Genomic DNA, 7775 nt, shown 5'->3' with positions numbered 1-7775 from the left:
AAAGCTGGCACTAAATAACAATTATTGGGGTTTAAAACTAATCCCGTAGGTAAATGTAGAGGTAGCGTGCCGACGGCGATCCCATCGACCTTGGAACCATTCCCGACGCGCATCGTCACCTTGTCCTTTGCCAGTCTCCACTTATTCCGCAGCTCCTGCTTTGAGTTACAAATATGAGAAACCGCACCGGTATCAAATACCCAGGAGCTACTACGAGCGCTGGTTAGGTACACATCAATAACATGTATATCACATATACCTTTGGTATTGCCGGCCTTCTTATCCGCTAAGTACTTGGGGCAGTTCCGCTTCCAGTGACCGTTTCCCTTGCAATAAAAGCACTCAGTCTCAGGCTTGGGTCCATTCTTTGTCTTCTTCCCGGCAGCTTGCTTACTGGGCACGGCAACTCCCTTGCCGTCTTTCTTGAAGTTCTTCTTACCCTTGCCTTTCTTGAACTTAGTGGTTTTATTCACCATCAACACTTGATGTTCCTTTTTGATCTCCACCTCCGCTGATTTTAGCTTTGAATATACCTCAGGAATGGTCTTTTCCATCCCCTGCATATTGAAGTTCATCACAAAGCTCTTGTAGCTAGGTGGGAGCGACTGAAGGATTCTGTCAACGACCGCGTCATCCGGGAGATTAACTCCCAGCTAAGACAAGCGGTTGTGCAACCCAGACATTTTGAGTATGTGTTCGCTGACGGAACTATTCTCCTCCATCTTACAACTGTAGAACTTGTCGAAGACTTCATATCTCTCGACCCGGGCATGAGCTTGGAAAACCATTTTCAGCTCTTGGAACATCTCATATGCTCTGTGCTGCTCGAAACGCTTTTGGAGCCCCGGTTCTAAGCTGTAAAGCTTGCCGCACTGAACCAGGGAGTAATCATCAACACGTGTTTGCCAGGCGTTCATAACATCTTGGTTTGCTGGGACGGGTGCTTCACCTAGCGGTGCTTCAAGGACATATGCTTTCTTGGCAGCTATGAGGATGATCCTCAAGTTCCGGACCCAGTCCGTATAGTTGCTACCATCGTCTTTCAGCTTGGTTTTCTCTAGGAACGCGTTGAAGTTGAGGTTGACATTAGCGTGGGCCATTTGATCTACAAGACATATTGTAAAGATTTTAGACTAAGTTCGTGATAATTAAGTTCGTCTAATCAAATTATTAATGAACTCCCACTCAGACAGACATCCCTCTAGTCATCTAAGTGATACATGATCCGAGTCAACTAGGCCGTGTCCGATCATCACGTGAGACGGACTAGTCATCATCGGTGAACATCTTCATGTTGATCGTATCTGCTATACGACTCATGCTCGACCTTTCGGTCTCTTGTGTTCCGAGGCCATGTCTGTACATGCTAGGCTCATCAAGTCAACCTAAGTGTATTGCATGTGTAAATCTAGCTTACACCCATTGTATGCCAACGTTAGAACCTATCACACCCGATCATCACGTGGTGCTTCGGAAAAACGAACCTTCGCAACGGTGCACAGTTAGGGGGAACACTTTCTTGAAATTTTAGCGAGGGATCATCTTATTTATGCTACCGTCGTTCTAAGCAAATAAGATGTAAAACATGATAAACATCACATGCAATCAAATAGTGACATGATATGGCCAATATCATTTTGCTCCTTTTGATCTCCATCTTCGGGGCGCCATGATCATCATCGTCACCGGCATGACACCATGATCTCCATCATTGTGTCTTCATGAAGTTGTCTCGCCAACTATTACTTCTACTACTATGGCTAACGGTTAGCAATAAAGTAAAGTAATTACATGACGTTCCAGTTGACACGCAGGTCATAAATAAATTAAGACAACTCCTATGGCTCCTGCCGGTTGTCATACTCATCGACATGCAAGTCGTGATTCCTATTACAAGAACATGATCAATCTCATACATCACATATATCATTCATCACATTCTTCTGCCCATATCACATCACATGACACATGCTGCAAAAACAAGTTAGACGTCCTCTAATTGTTGTTGCAAACTTTTACGTGGCTGCTATAGGTTTCTAGCAAGAACGTTTCTTACCTACGCCAAAAACACAACGTGATATGCCAATTTCTATTTACCCTTCATAAGGACCCTTTTCATCGAATCCGATCCGACTAAAGTGGGAGAGACAGACACCCGCTAGCCACCTTATGCAACTAGTGCATGTCAGTCGGTGGAACCTGTCTCACGTAAGCGTACGTGTAAGGTCGGTCCGGGCCGCTTCATCCCACGATGCCGCCGAATCAAGATAAGACTAGTAACGGCAAGTAAATTGACAAAATCGACGCCCACAACAACTTGTGTTCTACTCGTGCATAGAAACTACGCATAGACCTAGCTCATGAAGCCACTGTTGGGGATCGTTGCAGAAATTAAAATTTTTCTACGCATCACCAAGATCAATCTATGGAGTTTACTAGCAACGAGAGGGGAATGCATCTTCATACCTTTGAAGATCGCGATGCGGAAGCATTGCAAGAACGCGGATGAGGGAGTCGTACACGTAGCGATTCAGATCGCGGCAGAATCCGATCCAAGCACCGAACAACGGTGCTACCGTGTTCAACACACGTGCAGCCCGGTGACGTCTCCCGCGCCTTGATCCAGCAAGGAGGAGGGAGAGGTTGAGGAAGAAGGCTCCAACAGCAGCACGACGGTGTGGTGGTGGTGGAGTGACAGTTCTCCGGCAGGGCTTCGCCAAGCACACGCGGAGGAGGAGAGGTGTTGGGGAGGGGAGGGGCTGCGCCTTGGATGTGGTGCTGCAGCCCTCCCCTCACCCCTCTATTTATAGGGAGAAGGGGGAAGGGGGCCGGCCCCTCTAGATGAGATCTAGAGGGGGGGCGGCGGCCAAGGGGGAGGGAGCTTGCCCCCCAAGCAAGGGGGGCGCCCCCCTTTAGGGTTCCCCCAAACCCTAGGCGCATGGGCCCTAGGGGGGGTTGGCGCCCAGCCCACTTAGGGCTGGTTCCCTTCCACCTAGAGCCCATAAGGCCCTTCAGGGTAGGTGGACCCTCCCGGTGGACCCCTGGAACCCCTCCGGTGGTCCCGGTACAATACCGGTATACCCCCGAATATTTCCGGTGATCGTATGATGACTTCCCATATATAAATCTTCACCTCCGGACCATTCCAGAACTCCTCGTGACGTCCGGGATCTCATCCGGGACTCCGAACAACATTCGGTAATCACATACAAACCTTCCTTATAACCCTAGCGTCATCGAACCTTAAGTGTGTAGACCCTAAGGGTTCGGGAATCATGCAGACATGACCGAGACACCTCTCTAGCCAATAACCAACAGCGGGATCTGGATACCCATGTTGGCTCCCACATGTTCCACGATGATCTCATCGGATGAACCACGATGTCGAGGATTCAAGCAATCCCGTATACAATTCCCTTTGTCAATCGGTACGCTACTTGCCCGAGATTCGATCGTCGGTACCCCAATACCTCGTTCAATCTCGTTACCGGCAAGTCACTTTACTCGTTCCGTAATGCATGATCCCATGACTAACTACTTAGTCACACTGAGCTCATTATGATGATGCATTACCGAGTGGGCCCAGAGATACCTCTCCGTCATACGGAGTGACAAATCCCAGTCTCGATCCGTGCCAACCCAACAGACACTTTCGGAGATACCTGCAGTGCACCTTTATAGCCACCCAATTACGTTGTGACGTTTGGTACACCCAAAGCATTCCTACGGTATCCGGGAGTTGCACTATCTCATGGTCTAAGGAAATGATACTTGACATTAGAAAAGCTTTAGCAAATGAACTACACGATCTAGTGCTATGCTTAGGATTGGGTCTTGTCCATCACATCATTCTCCTAATGATGTGATCCCGTTATCAATGACATCCAATGTCCATGGTCAGGAAACCGTAACCATCTATTGATCAACGAGCTAGTCAACTAGAGGCTCACTAGAGACATGTTATGGTCTATGTGTTCACACATGTATTACGATTTCCGGATAACACAATTATAGCATGAACAATAGACAATTATCATGAACAAGGAAATATAATAATAACCATTTTATTATTGCCTCTAGGGCATATTTCCAACACGGTAAGTAAACCGACTCCAAAACAGTTCTAATAGCACTTTTTCTCCATTTTGGAATATTTATGAAAATAGGAAAGTAAGAAGTAGTCCGGGAAGGACACGAGGCATCCACGAGGGAGGAGGGCGTGCCCTACCCCCTGGGCGCGCCCCCTGCCTCGTGGGCACCTCATGTGCTCTCTGGACTCCGTTTTCTTGCATGATACTTCTTTTGGTCGGTAAAAATTCATTATATAACCTCCCGAAGGTTTTGACCCTCGTATCACGCAAATATCCTCTATCTTTGTTTCGAGCTGTTTCTGTAGTAGATTTGGAGCAAGATGTCATCTCAAGATTCCGACGGAGAGAGCTATGTCTCACATCTCATTGCTGACCCAAAGACCTATGGGGATCTATCTCCTTGTGGTTGAACTACAGATGATGATGAGGATGCTCATTTGATGAGGATCAATGATTCAAGTTCGGAGGAGGAGGATGTCCCTCTACATCAACCCGGGGATATGCACGTGAAGTTCAAGAAGTCTAGTCTCCCTAAGAGGGCCAAACTGTCTAACAACTGATCTATTCCTTCTCATTTTCGGCAGAAAAGCAAAGGAGATTTATGTGACAAGATCTTGAAGCTGGAATCGGAGGCCAATGATTTAAATGAGGAAATTGCTCTTCTCAGTTACAATATGAAGAAGCTGAAGGCACAATTGTCATCGTCATCACCATCTTCTTCACCTCCGAGGAAAGAGACATAATCACTTGGGTATGGGCACTCCCCTTGGCAACTGTCAAGCTTGGGGGAGGTGCCCCGGTATCGTATCACCATTACACTCCTATCTTTACCGTTTATCTTAGTTCGATACTTTTAGTAATATCTTGATCTAGTTGAATAAAGTTTTAGTATGATCTAGTTTTGAGTTTTGCTATATGATCCTTCTATGTAATCGAGTCCGTGAGCTATATATAATAAAGATTAGTTTTGAGTCAGGGGCTTGATTATCTTGCTATGATCTTGAGGGAATAATAGAAAAAGAAAGAATAAAAAAGAAATAAAGAGATCATATTGATCTTATGGAGAGTAATGACTTCACATATAAAGAGTATGATGAATAAAAGTTGTTGAGAGGTGTCAAACATAGTTTTGGTCATCGTTGCAATTAATAGGAAGTAATAAAGAAAGAGAGGTTTTCACATATAAATATACTATCTTGGACATCTTTTATGATTGTGAGCACTCATTAAAGTATGACATGCTAAGAGTTGATGTTGGACAAGGAAGACAACGTAATGGGTTATGTTTTCTTATATCCAAAATAAAGTTTATTCTCATGGATCATCCAACATGTTGAGCTTGCCTTTCCCCCTCATGCTAGCTAAATTTTTTGCACCAAGTAGAGATACTACTTGTGCTTCCTAATAACCTTAAACCCAGTTTTGCCATGAGAGTCCACCATACCTACCTATGGATTGAGTAAGATCCTTCAAGTAAGTTGTCATTGTTGCATGCAATAAAAATTGCTCTCTAAATATGTATGATTTATTAGTGTGGATAAAATAAGCTTTATACAATCTTGTGATGTGGAAGAAATAAAAGTGACGGACTGCATAATAAAGGTCCATATCACAAGTGGCAATATAAAGTGACGTTCTTTCGCATTAAGATTTTGTGCATCCAACCATAAAAGCACATGACAACCTCTGCTTCCCTCTGCGAAGGGCCTATCTTTTATTCTTGTCTTATACCTTATACAAGAGTCGTGGTGATCTTCACCTTTCCTTTTTACATTTTATCCTTTGGCAAGCACATTGTGTTGGAAAGATCCTGATATATATATCTAATTGGATGTAAGTTATCATGAACTATTATTGTTGACATTACCCTTGAGGTAAAAGGTTGGGAGGCAACACTATAAGCCCCTATCTTTCTCTGTATCCGATTAAAACTCCATACCCATAAGTATTGCGTGAGTGTTAGCAATCGTGAAAGACTAAATGATAGTTGAGTGTGTGGACTTGCTGAAAAGCTCTTATATATTGACTCTTTCCGATGTTATGATAAATTGCAATTGCTTCAATGACCAAGATTATAGTTTGTTAGTTTTCAATGAAGTTTCTGATTCATACTTTACATTGTGAATAGATTGTTACTTTGGCATAAGAAATCATATGACAATATATATATGTTGCTGTTATAAGAATGATCATGATGCCCTCATGTCCGTATTTTATTTTATCGACACCTCTATCTCTAAACATGTGGACATATTTTTCGTTATCGGCCTCCGCTTGAGGACAAGCGAGGTCTAAGCTTGGGGGAGTTGATACATCCATTTTGCATCATGCTTTTATATAGATATTTATTGCATTACGGGCTGTTATTACACATTATGTCACAATACTTATGCCTATTCTCTCTTATTATACAAGGTTTACTTGAAGAGGGAGAATGCCGGCAGCTGGAATTCTGGGCTGGAAAAGGAGCAAATATTAGAGACCTATTCTGCACAACTCCAAAAGTCCTGAAACTTCACGGAGGCACGTTTTGGAATTAATAAAAAATACTGGCGAAAGAATCAACCAGAGGGGCCCCACACCCTGGCCACGAGGGTGGGGGGCACGCCCTACCCCCTGGGCACGCCCCCGTGTCCCGTGGGCCCCCTGGCAGGCCTCAGATGCCCATCTTTGGCTATATGAAGTCTTTCGTCCCAGAAAAAATAAGAAGGAAGCTTTCGGGACGAAGCGCCGCCGTCTCGAGGCAGAACCTGACGAAACCAATCTAGGGCTCCGGCGGAGCTGTTCTACCGGGGAAACATCCCTCCGGGAGGGGGAAATCATCACCATCGATCCTCTCATCGGGAGGGGATCAATCTCCATCAACATCTTCACCAGCACCATATCCTCTCAAACCCTAGTTCATCTCTTGTACCCAATCTTTGTCTCAAAACCTCAGATTGGTACCTGTGGGTTGCTATTAGTGCTGATTACTCCTTGTAGTTGATGCTAGTTGGTTTATTTGGTGGAAGATCATATGTTTAGATCCTTTATGCATATTAATACCCCTCTGATTATGAAAATGAATATGATTTGTGAGTAGTTACATTTGGTCCTGAGGACATGGGTGTCGGTGTCAAAACCGGCGGATCTCGGGTAGGGGGTCCCGAACCGTGCGTCTAAGGTCGATGGTAACAGGAGACAGGGGACAGGGGACACAATGTTTACCCAAGTTCGGGCCCTCTCTATGGAGGTAATACCCTACTTCCTGCTTGATTGATCTTGATGAATATGAGTATTACAAGAGTTGATCTACCACGAGATCGTAATGGCTAAACCCTAAAAGTCTAGCCTGTATGACTAAGGTAATGAATATCCCCCTTTCCGGACTAAGTCCACCGGTTTATATAGACACCGGGGAGATATAGGGTTACACAAGGTCGGTTACAGAGAAAGGAATCTGCATATCCGGTCGCCAAGCTTGCCTTCCACGCCAAGGAGAGTCCTATCCGGACACGGGTGCAGTCTTCGGTCTTCATGTCTTCACAGCCCACCAGTCCGGCCCATGGCTAACAGGCGGGACGTCCGAGGACCCCTCAGTCCAGGACTCCCTCAGTAGCCCCCGAACCAGGCTTCAATGATGAGGTGTTCGGCGCGCAGATTGTCTTCGGCATTGCAAGGCGGGTTCCTCCTCTGACGACTTCC

This window comes from Triticum aestivum, chromosome 2D (assembly GCF_018294505.1).
Source record: "Triticum aestivum cultivar Chinese Spring chromosome 2D, IWGSC CS RefSeq v2.1, whole genome shotgun sequence".
Lineage (NCBI taxonomy): Eukaryota > Viridiplantae > Streptophyta > Magnoliopsida > Poales > Poaceae > Triticum > Triticum aestivum.
The sequence above is the reverse complement of the archived record's forward strand: the minus strand, read 5'-3'. Positions refer to the sequence as shown.